We start from the raw sequence: 22,787 nt of genomic DNA on the forward strand, positions 1-22,787 counted from the left end.
CATGAGAAGGCACTTTTAGCACAGTCATTGGACTATCCCATCTTCCTGTTAAAACTATACTGCATAGAACTGTGCTTTTAATGGTTGCCTTTTACTTGTTCCCTTTTGCAGCCACAAATTAATAAGCAGTAGCAAATGACAGAACACATATGAATTGAAAATAAGGCATCAATTTGCAGCAAAGTAACATGCAATAGATAAGCAAGCAGAGTTGTTGCCTTGCAGCAGTATGGTATGCCAATGCAAGACATCAGCAGCTCAGGCTGCAGCTCAGAGAGACTTTCCACAAATGACACTGGCCCACCTGCTGTCTGTCATTTTACAGCAATTCCACAAGCATTTGAATACAATGGAATGCTCATCATCTTCATGTAAAATGCATGACAAAAGTCCCTCTACTTAAATTGCATATTACCATGAGTACGAATAAGGTGGTGTCTTTTCTCCACAGTTTGCATAAAATCTAAACCAGCTAGAAAACCTACACTTCAGTTACTTAGCACTGTTTATTTTGCAAGATTTCAGAATATTGGAGCAGAAAATGGAAATACGGAAAAACGGTATTCCTAAAGTCTGTGAGCAGCCTTTTTCAGCCCATGAAAACTTGCTCAGGTTGGAGATTGTCAGTATATGGGATTCAAATATAATGGCACAATAAAACAGCTCTGAGAAATTCTAAAGAACACTTTTTAATTGTGTAACAAAAAATAATCCCTGTTTTACACAGTGCATATGAAGGACACGTCCCATCAGGGGATCAGGGGCATGTAGGACCAAAAATTGTTGAAGTTGCAAAAGGATAATTTCTAGAAGACGGAGCCAAAAATGAGTGATTGTCTTCTGCCACTATGGTCATATTTTACACTATGTACTCTATTCATAAATCTTAAAACCTTCTCCAATCAGATGAATGAGAAGTGGGAACTGATGCTAGTAAAAGCTTTGGAAATCACCAAAGACTGAATCTATGTGGCAAATGGTAGAAGGTATAATAAAGAAATTCATTCTGTTCTACAAATATGCATAAGTTTGTATACTTGTGAACATAGAAGAACATAGAAGATTCAAGGAAGAGGGGTCAAAGAAGACACCCACCCACTATGGGGTCACGGAGGGTAAACCAAATTTCACTAAACAAACATCACTACCTTATGAAAATCACTTGAGAGAAAAGCTTTTTTGTTGACAGATTATGTGTCCTCTAAGAATAATATAAATAGATAAATAGCTCTCAGTGTTGGTTGTTGTCCTGGGTTCAGCAGTAGCAGTCATGTTTTTCCTTTGTGTTAACTGGTGCAGTGCTCTGTTTTGACTTCTAGTTTGAGAACAGTGTTGGTGAAGCCGATGTTGTCGGTTGTTGCTAAGTGATGTTTACCCTGACCAAGGACTCTGTGAGGCTCATGCTCTGCCAGGGAGGAGGGGAAGCTGTGAGGAAGCAGAGACGGGGCGCCTGACCCGGGCTAGCCGGGGAGGTATTCCATACCACAGCACGTCATGCCCGGGGTGGGGGGTAACTGGGAGTTACCCGGAAGGACAGGGGCTTCCGGGTGGAACTCGCTTTCTTGGCCGGTGGTATCGTATTCTCTTCCCTTGTTATTTTCCCTTATCATTGTTTTAGCTGATAGTAGCGGTGGTGATTTGTTGCTGGACTGTTCTTGTCTCAACCCGTAGGAGTTGCACTCTCTCGATCCTCCTCCCCGTTCCTCTGGGAGCGGGGAAGGGGAGAGCCCCGGTGCAGGGGGGGGGGGGGGGGGGGAGACGGACACGGACCTCGATTGTTGTCAGCTCGTTACCAATCACTGGGAGTGAGTGAACAAGTTACCTGACTGGGTTTAAACCACGACAGTTCTTTTCTGCCAGGGAGGAGGGGAAGCTTCTGGGAAACTGCTCACCAGAGACTGAAGCCGTAGCTCTCATGGGACGATCAGTCTTGGCCCTTGCTCCCCTCTTCAGTTCACTCACCCGTTCCTCCAAAGCTGAAGTAGGTTTTCCATCCCACTTTGTCATGTCTTCTCCGTGATCCAGCAGGTAAAACCATAGGGTACCCTGTGGCGTATACCTCCTGTATCTCCTCTCTTGAACAATAGGACGCCTTTTGTTAATAGCTGAGACGTGTGTTGGTACATGTGAGGAGCTGGATAAATCAGATAGATCGTCCCTCAATTGTTTGAGGTCCTGGGACAGTTTTTCCACAGCTGAGATGATGGAAGGGGTGAGGTTGTCTTCGAACTCTCGGAGTTTATGAACCATTTCATCCACAGTTAGTGGTACTATGTCATTCCAGGTCACTGTTGCCAATGAATGGGCATATGATGACGGTGCATTCCGTGTAAGTTTTCGCCACATGGGTCGTGTACATTCAACTTCATCTGGATCTATAGGTGTATCCCCGTTATTCGGCTTGATGTGATAGATCATCTCTACGATGGCCGATTCCCTCAGAGACTGGATGCCTTTGTCTATAGTAGTCCACTTGGCTGAACGACTCGTAACATCGTCCTTGTACGGAAACCTTTCTTTCACAGCTGCCAAGAGCCTCCTCCAAAGGCTGAGGGACTTTTTCTCTCTTGCAATTGCTTTGTCAATTCCCCCTTCTCTAGCAAGTGATCCCAGCTGCTTGGCTTCTGTACCTTCTAGTTCGTGACCATCGGCCCCATTGTCCCAGCATCGGAGTAACCAGGTGATGATGTGCTCCCCTGGTTGACGGGTAAAATCTTTTCGCATATTCCGCAGCTCGGTTGAGGTCCGAGGTCGAGAAGTTACCTCTTCTTCTTCTTCTTCGTCATGTGATGATGACTCCTGATCAGATTCTGGACCGGGTGGTGAATTCATTGGTTCTTCATCTCGCTTCCCCCTTTTTGCCTCCTTTTTGCTTGTTCTCTTGCGTACAGGGGCAACTGATATTGGTACGAATTGGTCCTCTGGTTTGGCTGCAGTGATTATCACTGTGGTTTGAGTAGCGACTGTACTTGTTGCTGGGGGTGGTGTAGCTACCGTGCTTGGAGCTGGGGTAACCGCGCTGTCTGTTGCAGTTGAAGTTTGAGCAGCTGCTGTACTTGCCACTGGGGTAGCTGTGCAGTTCATTGCAGCCAAAGTTTGAGTAGCGACTGTCACTTTGCCCTCAAATCCGCCGACATTCTTTTCCTTTTGAAGGTGCTGGATAGTGTTGAACAAGGCCCTGTAAGCATAGGCCAAGCCCCAGCACATCGTTGCCGTGATTTGTCCATCTCTGGTATGGCCAGAATGACCACACACCTCATTTAAGTGTTTTACTAATTCTTCTGGATTTTGCAGTTGTTCGGTAGTGAAATTCCAAAGTACTGGAGGGGCCCACTGACCTAGATACTTGCCCATACTATCCCACACACCCTGCCACTCATGGCTGTCCAGCCTCAGGGAAAATCTCTCGGTCCTCCTACATCGTCGTTTGACCGCAGACAAGACCCAAACCTGAATCTGCTTAACTCTTGAAATCAGTAGTGGGCAAAACACACTCTGTATGCGTGTTAGCATGGTGATTCCCATCACCATCAGCAAACAAGTCTCAACAGCATTAAAAGGCCATTCAAAAAATTCAAAACTCTCAAATGTAAATGGTCTGGGGGGACGACTAGGAGGGTAAAAGGATGTCTCCTTCACAGGTTGAGCACCTGAGGAGGATAAAAAAGATGTGTAATTGCTAAGCACCTCCATCATATACCTCCCAAAGTATAAAGGTGGTGACCACACTGGGAACATAAGCCAGATCAGTTTCATGATCAATGATTCTATTGTATTACAAGTCATTACCATAAAGTACCATGGGATAAAAACGTTAGCCCAAGCCCCACACTTGAAAAACACTAATACAGCAAATACCGGATGGACGTAAGATATGATATACTGAAACTGTGAGATCAAGAGGAAAAACCTTGAGAGCCAATAAATCAGCATTGTGACGAGTGACTATCAATCCAGTCAGATCTGTTCTTATCTCAACCCCTCGTGCCCCACGTTGGGCGCCAAAAAGAACTGTCGTGGTTTAAACCCAGTCAGGTAACTTTTTCACTCACTCCCAGTGAGTGGTGCCGAGCTGACAACAATCGAGGTCCGTGTCCGTCCCCCCCCCCCCCCCCCCCGCACCGGGGCTCTCCCCTTCCCCGCTCCCGGAGGAACGGGGAGGAAGATCGAGAGAGTGCAACTCCCACAGGTTGAGACAAGAACAGTCCAGCAACAAATCACCACCGCTACTATCAGCTAAAACAATGATAAGGGAAAATAACAAGGGAAGAGAATACGATACCACCGGCCAAGAAAGCGAGTTCCACCCGGAAGCCCCTGTCCTTCCGGGTAACTCCCAGTTACCCCCCACCCCGGGCATGACGTGCTGTGGTACGGAATACCTCCCCGGCTAGCCCGGGTCAGGCGCCCCATCTCTGCTTCCTCACAGCTTCCCCTCCTCCCTGGCAGAGCATGAGCCTCACAAAGTCCTTGGTCAGGGTAAACATCACTTAGCAACAACCGAAAACATCGGCTTCACCAACACTGTTCTCAAACTAGAAGTCAAAACAGAGCACTGCACCAGTTAACACAAAGGAAAAACATGACTGCTACTGCTGAACCCAGGACAGTTGTCTCTCTCAAAGCCAAGTTCAGGAACTTCTATTATTTCTGATCACAAAGCAGCAGAGGAACAGAGGAAAGTGTACAACCCTGTGCCATACAGAGCTACTGCTGCTGTAAGGTATCTGAAATCAAAGTGGCTGCTCTAGTTTACACCACTTGAGAAACAGTAGAGTAATTAGCTTCACAAAATCACTAGTTCTCCCTTTCTATATTCCTATTGTACTACATATGTATACCCCATAATGATTGCCCTATGGGTGGAAATATTTTCATACCATTCCAGACAGAGGAGGGGAGCTCCTCTCAGTTTTGAAGTACCGAAGTAGAAAAGTACAAATGTTGAATTTGCTGTCTAGGAAGTAGCAGGGGTTCTAGACAGTTCCTTGCACACTGCACCTCACTCCTATACACAAGGAAAACTTTGCTACTGAATGCTAATGTTGCCTTCTATGTTCTGTTTTTTTTGCTATATTCTTAATTAATAAGAATGTAAAAATCCACATTTCAGCTGTGAGAAACAGAAATTAATATTTCTTTCAGACAATTTTCAACTCATTCATTCAATTCCATGGAACATAAAATTTTTGCTTTTCTCATACAAGATTTTACTTTACAGTAAAGACTTAACTGGTTTGGTATTTAAAACCAAGAGAACATAATTGGATTACTGACAGTTTGGAAGTGCTTTCACATCCCATACTTTACATGCATTTTTAATAACCATTTGTTATTACTGTTCTGTAATATGGAAATCCATATTATTGTTAATATTGCACAAATTCACAGCTAATCACATTATAGTACCAAAGGAACAATTTTAGTATGTGAATGTGTATAAAGATTAATATACATATCCTAATAAATCTCAGCTGACCCATTAATGTACAATGGGCCCAAAGGAGGCCTCATATCCTTAATATATAAATGGCACATTTCTTTCCCCTTCTGCTCCTTTCCTCATTTTGTTTTATATGTACAAACTGCCATAAAAAGGAAAATTAAGCCATACAAAAACACTCTCAAACATCAAGAGGCTAATCAAAAGCACAAACCACTTTCTTTTCTTATTATGCTACAAGAATCACGCTAATATTTGACATGCATGTACAATGAGTTTTTTTTACTCTCCCTTTTGAGAATAAAGCTTCTGAGGTGCTGGACAGACATCGGTACCACATGCAAGCTGCAATGAATAGCTAGGTGGGCTAAGGGATGAACTTTGCATTTTAATTGTAAATTATAATGGCTTTTTCTTGGTTTAGGGCATACCTTCAGCTGTTTCAATTAAATCTCTTGTAGTTTAAAATGAAAGAAAAAAAGAGACAAATTATCCTTTTTGTTATGTAAGATATGCTTTACAATATCGTTACATAGTGACAACTCCTTGTCCTCCTGTCACATCCTGTCCCTTAGACCATGCTGCAGAAAAGCAATTTTCTGCCTCAAAAGCACTCTATTTTTTAAAAGTTTGTCTCTGGGCAATTTTCAGGTCTACTAGAGCTGCACAACTGTATACAGATGAGAAAGACCCAAAATAGGGCAATTTATTTGATTTCTCCTCTTCAAAACATTTAGCTGAGATTGCATATCCAACAGAGAAACCCCAACAAGAATATTCAGACATGACCTGCAGTGACACACATCTTTTTTTTTTTCTACAAAGATTTGCGTTAAACATCTTCTCCAGACTCCTCAGACAGCCTAGATTTGACTTTTGTTTAATATGACCTTTAACACAAGTATTTCCCAGGATATTAGCAGCTAATTTATTTTTTAAAGGAGAACCTAAGAATCGGTCAGTTAAATAAAACAAGGAGTTTTTCAGAGCCAGACAAATTTTTTTGTGGTTTGGGTTTTTTGAGGGGGTTTGTGGATTTTTATATTTTAGAAAAAAAGATGTGAATTCATTTGAATCCAGTTTCTCTCTTGTTAAAGAGTAAAGAACCACTTGGATGAGAAAACATGTCCTTCCAGCATTCAGCTCCTGGTAACTTAGCCTTTCTCAATGCCTGAAGCTAGTCTGACCTCAGTATTCTCCTGGTAACACAGTAAGGGCATTTCACAATAGAGCAAAGGCCTTGTCTTTAAGACCATCCACATCTTGAAAATTACTTTAGCTGCCTGAAAGTCTTTCAGGAATTAGGATAACTTCAGGATTTGGGCCTCAGTTTGCTATGAATGTAACATTCACTAATGTATCGCATGAATTAAAGAAAAAAGATAACAGTTTTGAAACTTGTGAGGAAGCAAGGTTCAAATCTGAACCCATCAGCTCCTCAGTGTCTGAAATCATGTTCGACTTGCATACAGTTTTGAAAATTTTAAACCAGACTGATTTAGGGCTCATTTAGCCTTAAAGACCTAATTTTCTCCATTTCATTTTTCTACTGTTGTCTTTGTCAATTGAAAGCTAAGTACATTTAGTTTCAGAATTTCATGCTGGCATAGAAAACACTCGTGTTAAAAATTACTATTAACACTGACACCATAAAATAATAAGACATTAAGAATACCTATTATCATACATGGTTCTGGTTAGTAGATCAGACCTGATAAGGAGAAGCATGAAAACCCTTTGCTAATACAATAAATACTTCTATTGTTAAGGCATTTTGTATTTTTCTGTATCTGGCACGTGAGTACACTTAAAAATGACTGAAAGGGAAATGTCCATTATTTGTCTTTTATTTAAGGTGTAGAAATGGATTATCCTCCAGTACAGAAGTATATTCCCTTATTTAGCATAATTCACTTGATGAACCTTTGTGCCAGACACGCCACCACGCTGCCAGGGCAGCACCTACAAGGTCATGCATTTTGCCCTGAAGACAGAATTTGGCTCCTGTTTTGTCTGCCTGAATTTGCCTTTTATACAGGCCCATACATACATATGTACATACATACACACAAACTGGACTGTAGTTGAGATAAAACTAATAGCAGTAGGATGGAGAATTTGACTTGAAGGCTACTCAGATTTCCAGGTATGTTTAAATTCATTATTTAAATTAGTGGAGAAGTAATTTGCTGGCATATATTGATACAGACACACAAGGGAAGGCGACCTTTATGATTTAGCCCATTATATCTGCAAGTGCTAATGTTGCCTTAGCGCAATCTACAATCAATTCCTGAGATGGAACTGGAAAATATAACTCAAGTGTGACTACTGCCAGTGTGCTTTGATAAAACGCCACACGAATAGGTAATGCTTCGTAAAGGCTGGCATTCAAAAGGCTCTGGGCACCTCTTCAGAATCCTCTCATTTACTTCCTTTACATGGCAGCTTTCTACACTTAAGCTTAAATTGCCCCATAGTTTAACAGAAGAAGTAGTACCACCATTCATAGTCGTTTTTTTTTTTTTCTTATACTCAAAGAAATCATATTATCAAAATTGTATTTGAGAAGGAGTAATTTATCTTCATGAATTCCATGTGTGTATGCAATTCTTTTTTTATTTTTGTTTGCAATGTGCTAAAATGAATTTTAATCACACATTTGATGAATTACAGATGTTATTCAAGTATTTACCAGCATTTTTGTGATTTTTACATAAACATTTTTATTACTCAGAATTATCTCTGAATTTCTTTGAGCTCTGAACATTTTATATAAGCAATCACTGACTAGTACTTTCTATTCTTATCGGCAAATTAGACTTATGCATGAGTAGTTGGGATGATTTAGATAAATACTCACTGCACAATTCCAAGTTAACATCAGTAATTAACTTTTATATGTTTTCTAAGTTAAAACCTTGGGGGAGGGGAGGAATTTTTTGTCCTGGGTTTAGCAGTAGCAGTCAATTTATCTGCTATTTGAACAAATAAAAAGTTCAAATAAGGAATTAAGAGTTATAAGTACAGTTTACAAAAATTTGCTTTTTAATAAAGAAAATAATTTGTGGAAATTCTTTTTATAGCGTTTCATGGGTAGTTTTTATCGGCCAGTTACATCTTGGATCTTTTTTAATGCCTGTGCATTTTGGCCTTACCTAAGGCTAAAATCCCAATCTGTATGTGTCCTAACTTTCTCCACTTAGTAATTTTTCAGGATGATTGTCAAATGTTAGTGAAATAAGAAAAAAAAACAAAACAAGCCCAAGTCTTAAAGATAATTAAAATCCCACAAGTTTCAGGGGTGGAGAGCCAAATTAATATCTCCAGGGAGAGGAATGTGGCTAGAATTCAGGCATCCTGAAAGGAGCTGGCTGGGGTCAGCCAAAGAAGGTAACAGGAGACAAGAAGAATAGGGAAATTGGAGCTGCAGTTGAAATCGGTAATCTTACAGTACAAATAAAACAAGATTTTCAAAGGAAAGCTGGCTTTATTAGTTCTAGGTCTTGAAGCATTATGTTTCTGCTAGTTGGTAGTTTGTGTGACTTTTTCATTTAAAAACAAGAGTGCCATGATTTCAGTTTCATCAGATTCCTAAGAGTGTAGGCACAAGAAAAATAAATAAAAGTGAAGAAAAAACTTGCAGACACAAAAAAAATGTATATTCTTTTATAGCCAAGTCCTTAGAGGAGAGCAACACTGTTTAAGATTAATGATAGTTTATACTTTGGAAGTTAATGCAGTGTACACAATCAATCCATGTTTGAACCAAGTTGCAAGGAAGTGTCCTCATAAAGCCTTTGTATGTAGTTCAGAGTTACAGACTTCAAAGGGGTAAACTTGCCTTTAAAGCTTTCTGTGTTAGAGCTTACACAGGATTTTTCACGAAATTCCTGAAAAATAGTTGAAGCTTTAAAAAAAACCCAATAAAATAATCAGAGGTCGATTAAAACCAAGAATATGTTCAATCCCATCTTCTTCATACAGGGGAAGATTTATGGGTATATAATTGCAATATTTAATGTGTTTAGTTATCAATTTACTCTTCTCATTTTTCTGGAATTAACTCCCCTTACTCTTTGTAAAATGTCAAAATTGAACACAATAACAAGTATGTGCTGAATGGAATGAAAGCAGTGTATTATTGAACCTACAACTATCTGACAGATCACACAGAAGTACGTAGTTGTATCAAAGGGAAATTAACACAAGAAAACATAGTATCACAAATTACTGACATGCTTTGTCACCTCTTTCTGACCCTGGATGTAGCCAAAAGTTAAAAAGCCACCATCTTTTGAGCTATCAGAAATGCACTGAGAAATGGTTAACAATTGTATCTGATCCTCTCTGGTCACCTCCTAGCTTCTACAAAGCTGCTATTTTCTTACTTTCTTAGTAAGGACAGAACAGTTGCTGTGGTCCAATTACCTGTCATTAATAAACCAGATCCTCTTGAAAGATTTGAAAAAAATGCAATTATAACTTAATAAGTTGTGATGTATATGCCTATCCACGGAATCTTGCATGGAAAATAAGAAATTCTGAGTCTTTGAATGTTGGACTGTTTATAGTTCTGTCCCATCCATTTTAAAGGAAAGCAGACATATGTGCAAAATATCATAATAGGATCAAACAGCAAGTTATTCTATACAGCTGCTCTGCAATATCCTCTGAAGATATAAAACTGAGTTGACAGAAAACTTTAGAATGGAAACACAGTTAGAGAAGGTCTTTTCTAAAAAGATGAATGCTTTGAAAATCTACCCTCCCCCTCACATTTTAAACAGTGTGCAACCTTTCCATCATACATCACTACATGTTGCAGTATGTGGTTATGACTATGTTACTAGACAGAAAACTGTATAAAATGTATTCATCCAATACATTTATTCATTCCTTCATTTTTTTTAAAATTGTTAGAATAACGATCCCAGACCAGGGTGAAGGCTTATTTCAGTTCTAACCACAAAATTAGTAAAACTCCATAACAAAGTTGATGTAGAAAGAAAGAACATTGATAGAGCATAGCCATTCATCCAATTCTGCTAATTTTCTGACCTCTTCTTTCTCTTCTCTGCTCTGTTCCCTGATTAGTAGAAGCCAAGGAAATCAGTGGCAATCCTAACCCATAGCTGAAGAATTTCTAAATGGCCACAGTGCTCATTCTCCAAGCAAGAGAGACATACACTACATATACCAGCCTTTCCTTTTGCTGGAAGTGTTCCTTAGAAGGAAAGACATTATTTTGTTAGTCTGGTGCCATAATAATGCTCCTATTAATATTTCTTTTGAAGCTTCTCTCGTCCTTTAAATTGACATACTGCAAGTACACATATGTTTAAGAAAAATAATTAATAAAAATCAAACATTACTGATCATACAGTCATAAATGATACATCACAGTTGTCTGGCTGCAGTCTGAATAGGCGATAATTGCAACAATGTAGTTAACATGGAATGGCAGCCAGGTAGGTGACTCTTCATGGCAATGTCTTTAGATTAAATGTGTAATCCTTAAATAATTTCCAGACTTAGTTCCTGCACATATTTACAGTTCCAAACTGTTCCAAGCCAGGTTAAAGTATTTTTTTGTATCTATGTACTTTGCAGTTTTCTGTGTTATGGTACTGTAAATATTCCTGAGAGATGGATGGCTGTTTCACTATATCCACATCTGTGTTCAACACTAAAAATCTCTTTAGGCATACTGGATGTCCCAAGCAGAATAAATCAGCTGAGATAGCCTCAAATGACCTGAAAACTTTTTCAGTACTGAACTGTAATTTAGACAGTCTTATGGGGCTACTACGGTTACTACATTATCCCTGGACTGCCCAGGGTATCAGAATTTCTGCAGTGCTGTGATTCCACCCTAGGCATGCTTCCCAAACCAGAAGGGTCCCAGAATGCAGCCTCTAGCTATCTTCCTTAATTACTACACTTGAGAAAGTTTCCCCTTGCCATATTTGGGTAGTTATTATAAATTTATACCATTTCAGACCATTTGCCCAACAGAAAGTAACAGGAAGAGAGAAGAGATTCTTGTTTGCTGTCAGGAAGTTATTTCTTTCTCTAAATAGTCTTTTGAAAGATTGTTTCATACAGTTTGAACAGGCGCACATGCCAGTAGTCACCAAATACTAAAAGGTCTAAAGAATTCAAGTGTTGTTAAATATCTTACCAGTTATTAAAAAAAAAAACAAAAACAAAAAAAAACAACAAAAACACAAAACACAACAATCAAACCGAAACCCAACAACCCAAACACCTGCATATGCAAGGTTTTTTCATACTTTGAAAAAATTGGAAACCCCTCAGTCAACACAGCTTTTGGAAAGAAGTTTCTTTGCACCAAGGAACTGTTTTCCCCATGCGGTCACTCACCAATATTTATAAGGGAAGGCCACTTTGAATGCCACCAGCAGATGAAAAAACAGGAGGAAGGAAGGGTTTTCTGTCTTCACTGAGCTGGCTGATTCTGCCAAAGTGATAGCCGACATTGACATTACACAAGAGAAAGGCTGTTGTAGTCTCACAGTCCCAGATCTGCTGCAGAAACAAAACAAAACCAAAACAGAAAGAAAAACATATGTGTATACTTTTCAAATAAAAGTAATGCCAAAACATTAAAACTCTGATCTCTGGAATATAAATAACACTTAATCTTGGCTTTGAAACAGTAGCTCAAATCTGCTTGAAAAACAAGATTTAAAAAGACCCCTAAGAAATTGAATATCCTTCTGTAAAATTAATACTTCGAGGGTTTACTGGAAATAAATGGCCATAAACATCTTAGGTACTCAGCTGGTGGTAGGAGGCAGACAGAAATTACAATTCTGTAAAAATAAGGAAAAGCTGAGATCTGAGGTGAAGATTTTATGCAGAATACATGGCAAGGATTGACAGGAAATTTTATAGGCGAACATGGCTATAGGTGAATGTGGCCTACGGAAAACTTAAGGGAAGGGTGAACGAATAATGAAGGATTCCTATTTATGCATTTATTTATTTATTTCATTTTCCTAGCATCATTGTGAATTATTACCTATACGCCTGATACGTCCTAAAAGAAAAAACTGTGATGAATAAATAAACAGCTCTAGAAATCTTCAATAGGGTCCTTTACCTTGCAGGGAATATTATCATTGGCTTTTGATACAATTTCTGCTGCAGGGAAAGACTTTCAAAGCTCAGAATGCAGAAGTATTGCCAGGCACTCAAAGACCCCCTGCTGTGCGCGTCAAACTAAGAAATCTCTCTGAACTTGTCGAATTAAAAGTCATCTCTCTCTCTCTGCAGCCCCTGCATGAGCTGGGAAGCTCTGTCCTCATTTTTTTAGGCCTTCCATGATAAACAAATGGAGCCTGAAGCATCTTTATACTTTTCAGGCACATAATTAAAATTCTTTAAAAAATGTAATTGAAGGCAATGAATTTCAAAAGGAGGTTCTAGTTAACAACGAGGCTAGAACAGTTTCAGTAGGCCATATTGCTTTACTGTTCAATTTTGTTTCAAAGGTAAAAGCAAAACAGCCTGTTAAGATCGTAGGTGTTTTTTGTGCATTTTATTATTTTTTTTTTAATTTATTTTGTTTGTACATTGAGAGGTGGCTCCAAACTCAAACATCTCAGCAGGATTTATGCTTTCTGGAATGTCATAATACTTAATTACTGAAACAGCAAAGAGGAGTATGCTACTAAAATATGAACAAAGCAGAAAGCATTCCTGGTTTCTCAAAAATCATTATTTATATATCCCCTAAAAAATTAAAGAATGTAGTTATTGAAGAATTTGTATTTTCTTGCCATGCCTCTTTCATACATCCATACCATTGTAAATACTCGCAGGCTTGCAAAATTTTTTAACCTGGTAATGCTAGAATGCTACTTTTCTGTGATCACTATTGCTGTAAAAAAAAATTGTAATGATTACTTTTAATAGGCATTTTTGATGTTGCCAAGAAAAGAGCAAGTACTGATACAATGAATAATTTCAGATTAATATAACAGGAATGAAAAACTATCTCTTTGGATTTGAATACCAGGGATTATCACACAACATTAACTAAAAGGCAGAAGACAAGACAGTGTTTCAGAAAGTCACCTCTAAGGCGACTTCCTAGAGAGCTCAAAAGCTAAACTTAATGCTTCTGAGTATCTCTTTCAGGGGGATTTTCAGTATCCCTCTCTATTGAAAGGAAAAATCTTCAGTTTTCACCTGTTTCTTTCCGTGCTGTGTTCTTAAACTGTACTTCTGGCTATAAATGACCATATGAAATGTTTTGTTTTGGTTTCTTTTTTTTCTAGTTACTCCCTAGAGAGACTGGAGATTGAGATGTTTTAAGGGAAATTTTTTATGATTCTTGTAGCATTAAAAAGAGAAAGGTGTAGCAAGGCAACAACTACTCCCACAACTCCTGGGTAGCACTCTTCTTCTGATAGTTATGATGCCTATGGGAGACCTGAAACAACATAGCTAACAGCTGGTTTTCATCCTTGGTAGGGGGAAAGTACAGTATGCATTCTGACTGGGTCAACAATTATTCTGACCGGTAGGGAGGTGGAAAGAGGATCCAGTTAGCTCCCCTGGAAAAAACAACAATGAACTAGATCTAGCAGAAGCAAACTGAGGCTTTGACTACACTATCAAGTTATAGCTCTGCTGGCCAGGAGTTATTTCTGTCCTAGTGTTGTTTTGGTTATGTTTTATATTTTAAAGTCAACTCTTGTGCACCATAGGGCACAGCTCATTGCAGAGGTCATACTGAACAGGCAATATAGAGAACAGTGCAGCAAGTTTGGCTCACTCCATTTTCTGCAATTTTCTTGTATTACCTCAGCAGGTTTTAAATACTCAGATTCCCACGTGCCTTCATCTCACACCCAGAACACACAACATACAGCTTCAATTTTCTATTGTGCACATGAAACTTTCACAGACTGCACAGAGCCCATCACATCATGCTCTAATCTGGACAACATTAATAACAAATAATGATCATAGAATCATAGAATCATGGAATACTTAGGGTTGGAAAGGACCTTAAGATCATCTAGTTACAACCCCCCTGCCATGGGCAGGGACACCTCACACTAAACCATATCACCCAAGGCTTCGTCCAACCTGGCCTTGAACACAGCCAGGGATTGAGCATTCACAACCTCCCTGGGCAACCCATTCCAGTGCCTCACCACCCTAACAGGAAAGAGTTTCCTCCTTATATCCAATCTAAATCATCTCTTAGATCCATCAAGACACTACATTGGCACAGGAGCAGTAGGACCAAAGGCTAAATCACAGTTTTCTAGCAGTGTGTTGTTTCCCAGAATGCAGTCTACTACTACAACCAACCAAAAGAACAAGGCAGTTCCTACTATGGCTCCAGTATCCATGTAAAAGTGAACTCTTCTTAGCCTTCCCTTCAGACATATTAGGATAATTTTTGAAAATGTATTTATTGTCTTCATTTTTAATTGTATAGAGTAACAATGTGCCATGAAATCAACAAAATCCATGCATGAACAAAACCTATAAACCAAAACATAGTCAAATTAGTATTTTCAAACATCATTTCTGCTATAAAACTGAATTAATGAGAGCAATGTGATTTTGAAAAGAAACTCATGCCACAATTTGCTCTGTAGAATGTGAAGGACATGGGACAAAAAAAAAAAAAAAAATGTTAAAAAGAGACTGTATCTGATGTTTTAAGAAAAAAAAAAAGTGAGGCCCAGCATGAGTATTTAATGTCTGTTTGCAGAATGAGTAAAGGTTTCTTTAAGTTCACTGAGCACTCACTGTAAAGTTTAGGGAAGATCAGTAGCTTAGAAAAAAGTGGCTACTGAAATATGAGTCACATCTATGAACAAAAGTGATCAAAGTCTACTTGGCTGCCAGTGTCTTCAGTTTATTCCACTGCAGTACACATATTACTTGACTGAAAGGTGTGTAGATATAAGGCATCCAGGTGTCTGCCTACTGTCACTGGGCCTGAAATTCTCATCTGTTATGTCTGACTTCCTTTATTGGTTTCTTTTTCCTAAGCAGCAGCAGCTGAAGTACTTTTTATAACATTGGGGAACACATTTACAATAGAATAAATTCATATAAATTACCCTCTCCCCTCTAAGCCAGAATTATTTTAATAGCTGTGATAAATCCCAAATTCTCGAAAGCTTGTTTCCACTTATATAATGATATTATGACAGCAATGTTATATAGTCATATCATAAATTCTTATGCAACTTGAGGATCTCAGACACCCTTTTTAATGGAGAAGAAAAAATATCTTTTTATACCATTGTCGCATAAGAGCTTAATGCAAGTAATTTTTTCTTTCAAAAGCCACTTGCTACTTATAAACACATACCTCTTATATGCCATAAACCAAATATGTAACTTGGGTAGAAAATTAGGAAACCTACAGCAAAACTTTCCAAGATACAGTTTTGATCCAGTAGTTTAATGTTCTGTGTACAAAACTGTGGACAGATGTTGTCTTGATAATTTGAGGTACTGCTATTTCAGAAGATGGCGAAAGAGCAAGTAAGTGAATGCAAATCCAAATTCTGAGTTCTATGGGAAGTATAAGAACAAGACAGAGTATTTCAGCTGGTCTTTCTTTTCAAAATAGCCCCATTTCCATTTCTTAACATACAATTTTCCATATAATGCACAAAGTTAGTGTATATCCTCCTTATTATTCCCATGTCTAGATTATTTAGATTAATACAGATTCATGGCTTTTCCAGTCTAATATTAAATCATATATTCTGCAACTACACCAAAACATAACTTTGTAAGTTAGATTTAAAACAGAGATTAAAACAGCACCATGGGGGACAGAAGAGAGGAACTAGTTAGCGAATTTTGATATCAAATGATAGGCTACATAAATTCAATTGAAAATATTAAAAATATAAACGTAGCCTTATAAACAAGTTCATTCCCTCACATTAGTACTGATTTTAGTGTTCCAAATTCTGTAGTAATCACAAAGTAAGTAAAAAAAATGTCAATAAGTGTTTCACATTGTTCTTTCTCTCCCTCATGAATGTAGGCAATAGGACTCTCTCCTCAAAACTATTTAATATTAGAAATTACCTGAAGTACTTGAAAATTTCACTTACCATGTATTTTGAATGAGATATTAGTAGATGGCAATAAGGGAATAGATCACATCAATAAAATAGATCTTGTTTTCATTATCATGCACTTTAGCTATTAGGGCCAAGGTCTTAGAAACAAGTTAAGAGTAGGAAAGGAAAAAACACTTCTTTTCTGGCAATACAGTCTCTATATAAAAATAAAAACGTAAAATTTTGAGTGAAATCTTTCTGATGATTTTTTATTGGATCTATTAAGCAAGCATACCACTATAAGCAGGTTCATATTATAGAGTGCAGAAGGTCTGATGCCCTTTCCAGCACAAAAATGAAGAAAGGAATCGATAACACTTGGCAGAAGAGCATAAGCCTGTGTCAAAGTAACTCATTTCCATGGTATCTTGATGTATTTGCTGTTTTCTTTGAGTTGTTATTCTCTCGTGAACCTCCCCTTCCCTATCACTTGGGTAGGAGTTCTGTGGCTCCTAATCTCTTATTCCTAAATGTATTTACTCTATATTTTCAAAAACCCAAGTATTTTACATTATTAAGTCTCATTCTGTGTTGCTCCTGAAAGCTAACAGCTGTCAGACCCTTGCAGAGTTTTGACAACTAACACACTGTTCAAGCAAAACCCCTCTGTATCACTTCAGTGATGTGACTGGTGCTCTTTGGATACAAAAGCAGAGCTGCCTGACAGTTGAGTCTCTGCTTCATTTGTCAGGAAGAAGGGAAGAAAATCTACTTTGCTAATCAAGAATCATTGTCAGCTCTTAATAATGTTTGATGGTAGGATTATCCATTATATTAACAATGTTGACAACCTGATAGGGCAGAAAGCCTTAAAAAGTGGAGGTAAACAGAGCATGGAGCAGCTGTACTGTGCTGAAGAGACTGAGAATGGGGTGAGAATGGACCCAGCTCCATTTTACATGGAGAATTTTTGAGGATTTGTCTGCACAAGGGCCAATTAACTCAGGCAGGCATCTTACAGAGAAGCTGAAATCTATCCTTTTGATATAAAAGTTCTTTAAATAGTAAAGATCAATTCTTAAATATTCTCACACACCGAGTCTCTACACTGCTCTTCATTCTCTCATTCACAGTACAGCAAAATGAGAAAACAAGTTATAGGGAAGGAATATACAGATACATCAAATACCTTTTTATATTTATACTCTTTAAAATGTATTAATAATCAGTGCCGTTCTTAAAGTAAGTTAATGATTGCAGTATCTTTTTCCTTGGATATATTTTGCTATTTTTGCAGTCAATTTAGAAGTTCTTTGAAACAAATTGCTTTGGCAGCTTCCCCTTTATACAGTTCTTAGGAAGCCTCTGATAGCACAGTGTATCTGTCAAATTCAGTGCTGAAGAACAGGAAACTGAGATAGTTACAATAAATGAACACTTTATGTGCGGAAAGAACTTTATGTTGCTATTATTGCATAATGACAGAAAGATGTGTTACGTATTCATGTAAATAGGACCACTATATAAATGTTGAATTCTGAAATATCTCTGCAGACAGAATAAAGTCCAGAGGAAATCTGGAAAAAAATGAAACACCTCTTAAAATGATCACATTTTATACTGCAATGTTAGTATTTGTATTCTAAGATACATCAGCATACAAAATTGTATGTGGGAAATTAAAGCATGTAATATTTTATGTTTTAATACAGAATTATGTGAAATCCTTATTTTCCATTAATAAATAAATTGGATAGCTCATACAATGCATTTAGAGATATAATTGTTTTAAAGTGAGTCACTGAAATTTCTAATTTTACAGAAGTTAGATCTCGGTTCCTAAACCCCAGTACTTTCATGTTACCTGGAGTTACTAAACTGTAACTATTCTCATTTCTTGAAGTCTGAGGGTCATTAATTTAAGCAAATCCCAGATGTTTAGAAACTTCCTAATAAAAACATATTAGCCCTACAGAAACAAGAAGAAAAAATTCATATGTTCTAATCTTGAAGTTGCTGTACAGTGCACTTAGACACTTCCTCCTTATTAAGGATGGGAAGTTTACTATGTTAGAGCTCTTTAACTCATCTACTAGATGCAATAGGATATATATTGAAAATATCATCTCCTGTACAATTAAGACTTCTTAAAAGTTGTTTAACTTTCAGGATGTTTCTTTTAATCTTAAACCATTTCATTTTGAGAATTTATAGGTTTTAAAATAAATTTTAAGTTGTACTTATGAAGTAAATGTATCTGGTCATCAAAATTCTGTAATTCCATTATATCGTTTAGGGGCTTAGAATGACAGAAGAGATTTTACTGCAAATAAGCTGCTTAGACACTATGAATGTTAGACTGGATGCATATGGGTGGATTAGTCAAAAGCACAAGTTGAAATTGACCACAGCACACGGTAAGTACAGGTTGCCCTACAGCTTTTATTGTCACTTAGGAGTTTTGTCTATATCAAAACACACTAAACGGATTACCATGAGTTTATCTTCCACTGAGAGTGCACTTGACATTTCATCAAACCATTAATTTTCAATATTTAAGTATTAAAGAAGAATCCTCGTACAATTTAATGACTTTCAATGTACCAACTGGAGTGGCTTGTTCCCGTATACTTCTGAATTCAACAACATAATCTCTAGATTGTGAAAAAAAAAAATTCAAGACAAGAATATTAAACTGTTCTTCATACAAGGAGATTTGCTCTCCAGTATTTTCAGATGTTTGGTTTGTTGGTTTTTTTTAATAATATTTCCATAAATAACTTGCTCAGGTTCACATACAGAAGAGATGCTCACTGGCACAATTTTGGCATTCATTTCAGTTTGGCATTTTGTTTTAGATATGCATATGCTCAATTTTATCACAGCAAGTATAATTTATTGACACATTATAACTGTAATATGCTTGTCATGACTCCATGTTGTGCTGTATGTGATAACTAGAAAACAAACATCATGCAGACTGAGGCTTTAATCAAAACGTTCCTTGTAAGGGTTGGAAAGAGCTCTGTGACCTCTGATGAATGGGAATGTACAGAGTGGATGCTCTATAGAGCCTTTTGGACTCAGCATGCTTTGCACAGGAAGCAGTCAGTGTGGGTACTAGCCTCAGAACCTCAGCTCACCTTCCTGCAACATATTCCCATGGTTTGCATCTTGCATTTTTCAAAATTCCACTCCTTAAAAATACTTTTCTTTCTGGAAATTGTAAAAAAAGCTGAAATAAATTTCTAAGTAAAGCATATTAAAACTAACTACAATTTATCAGCTTCTTGATATTATAAACTGCAGTGCTTAATTTTGTTGTTGGCTTGTTTTTTTTTTCTGAATTCAGCAGATGTAGTAGGGATTATGAAACACAAATGTTTATAAGCTACTCGTGTGAACAGTAATTCAGTTATATGTACCTCCATAACTGCAACATATCAAGAAATCTGCTAAAATTTGATTTACTGTATTAGGATAAAACTATGGAATAAAGAAGACCTTAGAAAACATTGAAAGAAAAAAAAAAATAAAGACACGGTAAAAGGAAAAAAAATATTTTCATAGACTGGGATGGCAAATAAGTAGCTTTTAAGTAAGCTAAATAATTTTTATGAAAACCAGAAATGTGACAGATTTGATTTAGCTGGTAAAGAACAGGAAGTTAAGATGAGGATAGAAGCTTGGAGAAGAATATGACAGAAGAAGAAGCTAGCTAGAGCCTGAAGGAAGATTTCTAGAAGAGCGTTTAAAATGAGGTGGATCTTATGTATTCCCTTAAAGAATCAGGTAAAATGCAGTGTATAAGTGAAGGTTGCTGACACTATTTCATTATTTTCAGCACAAAATGACTGGGAGGTCTTACAGAAACATCTTTATGACTTTGTCAACTACGTTAATGGAATAGAACAAAATTAAATCAAAGTTAAAAATACAAAATTCAGTCTCATGCACTTATAAATTAAACAACTAGAATGTATGCATTAGGTACTGGGTTTATAAACTAGAAAAGTCTGAAAATGTTTGATTTGTTTAGCCTTCCTAAATGAAAGAATTTGGTTACTAACCACAGTAATCTAAAGTAATCTAAAGTCTTTAGTAAACTAAGGATTTGGAAGAAGGTGGAGACCTAGAGGAAAAGGTATAACCATCAAAACTGAGTTGTTCTGGATTGCTAATTCATCTTGAATACTAGAAACAAATCCTGACCAGTGATATCATTTAAGTAATGTAATTTCCTGGGACAGCAGAATCTGATCGTTTACTGATCCTGTCCAGATCTATGTTATCTAGCTTTCTTAGGAAAGGAGAAGAGAGAAGAAAGAATATACATAAAGACACTAAAAAAAGACTCATTTTCAAAGGCATCAGACATATATTTTTAGGCATAATTTCTATTTACACTATTAGGCATGATGGATGTTTTTACACCAGGGCTTAAATCCCTTCAGGAGGCTGATTTAGACTGAGATATCAATTGTTCTTCTGAGTATTACACTGTGCTCTTTACAGCTAACAGAAAATCTCATTTTACATTTGCTCTCCTCACTCAGTCTCACTTTTTTCTTTACTTACTTCCTGAAATTTACCTGTATACTGAAATTTTCAAGCAATTTTCATGAAGTTGATTGTGTAAGAGGTAATGTATGCCATTCTACCCCAAGAGCAGATCACAGACACAGTAATTTTAAAGCCAACTAGTATGAAGATTCTTCCTTGTTCCAGAGAGTAAATACTTTGCACTAGCAGATTACAGTCCCATTTTTTTCATCTTCATAAATCATGTAAGAACTATTAGGAGAAAATAGCATCAAAGAGGAGAGACTAGCATCCTAAGAAACCTGCTGTAGACTGTCTACATTTTATAATTTTACTTTACGTAAGCATCTATGGCAACCTATGATTCTGTACGATATAAACAAACCTTGCTAGTAATTATTAACTACAGAAATATGGAATATTTTACTTGTTCAAAAATGACAGCATTAAACTGTTGCCAAACTCTATTCTTTGTTCACTTTCACTCTTCATCTCACCATACTAAACCTCTAAAGCCACATAAAGTCAGAAAAATGCTTCCTTACTCTGAACTACTGGGATCGAAGCCTATGATTACGAATCCGTCTAATATGGTGTTTTGTTTTGCCAGTTCACTTCTTATTATGGGACCTGGAAATGAAATTTCATTTTGTTAGGAGAAGTAATTTAAAACAAAATTTACAATCTCAATAGATTGCTGGGTCTTTTTCACCAAGAATGAATTCTCTCCCAGATAACATGTTAGTTGGGTGTAGCAGTTGGAATAGTTGTGCTCTCCCATATCCTAGTTCACACTATTAAGTATTTGTAGATTCATGACACAGCCTTTGTGTATTCCACAATACTGAAATATATCAGTGATTTAGTGTCTAATGACCTGTCATTTCACTTTAAAATATTACTTTGTTGGGAAAAAAAATACCTGCTCTACTGCATCTTACCAAACAATGAAAATAAGAACATCAAAACATGCCTATTCATCAGTTTAGCAACTGGGCCTGAAAACCTTGAAAACAAAGGGCAACAGTATGTCTGTCTGCCAAAGTCATCTCACCTCCTGCATTCACAGCATTCTATGCAAGAACAATTGTGCACTATCGTATAAAGTAAGACATTTTGATTCTTTCCTATATTTATTTCAAATCAACGTAACACATATAAATTTACCATCTTCCAACTTATTGCTCCACTTTCATGTAATAATCTTGTCAAATGTTAACAGTTTTATACCACTTAGCAGAAAACACAGAACAGTTCTAAAGAACATTAGGAAACTGATTTGACAGGAGATGTAGCAACAGAACCAAGATTCTATTAAGAAATTGTTATGCACTTTACAAGATGATACAACGTTCCGAGGAAAATATATAACATCATACAATAATTAATGTTTGGCTTAGAAAGATAGATGACTTCAGGAATATCAGGTTCAGATGCTTGATCTATAGAAATTAAACCCCTTTCTTAAACTTCCATTTAAAAGAAAAGGGTGGATATTTTTTGATTGTTGTGTTTTGGTTTGATTTGGTTGTTGGGAGTTTTTTTGTTATTCTTTTTACTTTTTTGTTTGCTTGGCTGTTTTTTTTTATTTGTTCTGGCTAGTTTGACTGCTGCTTTCCATTGTTAGGTAGGTATTGTGAGAGAATTGCTAACAGATGACTTATTTGCCTATGAAAGCATGCCTGGGTAAAGTCAGACAATTGTGCCAATCTGGTGACCGT

General features: G+C 37.2%; 1 protein-coding gene across 1 annotated transcript in view; it reads right to left on the bottom strand.

Annotated features, from left to right (window-relative positions):
- Window positions 1-11,977, bottom strand: part of TENM3 (teneurin transmembrane protein 3) — an 830,895-nt gene extending 818,918 nt beyond the window's left edge. The window contains exon 1 of the mRNA XM_057420267.1: window positions 11,831-11,977. The gene's annotated coding sequence lies outside the window, so the exon portion shown is untranslated. The remainder of the gene's footprint in view (window positions 1-11,830) is intronic.
- Between the last annotated feature and the right edge of the window lie 10,810 nt (window positions 11,978-22,787).

This window comes from Pezoporus wallicus, unplaced genomic scaffold, assembly GCF_028554395.1.
Source record: "Pezoporus wallicus isolate ANWC-B61680 ecotype Strahan unplaced genomic scaffold, APGP_CSIRO_Pwel_v1 contig_5552, whole genome shotgun sequence".
Classification (NCBI taxonomy): Eukaryota; Metazoa; Chordata; class Aves; order Psittaciformes; family Psittacidae; genus Pezoporus; species Pezoporus wallicus.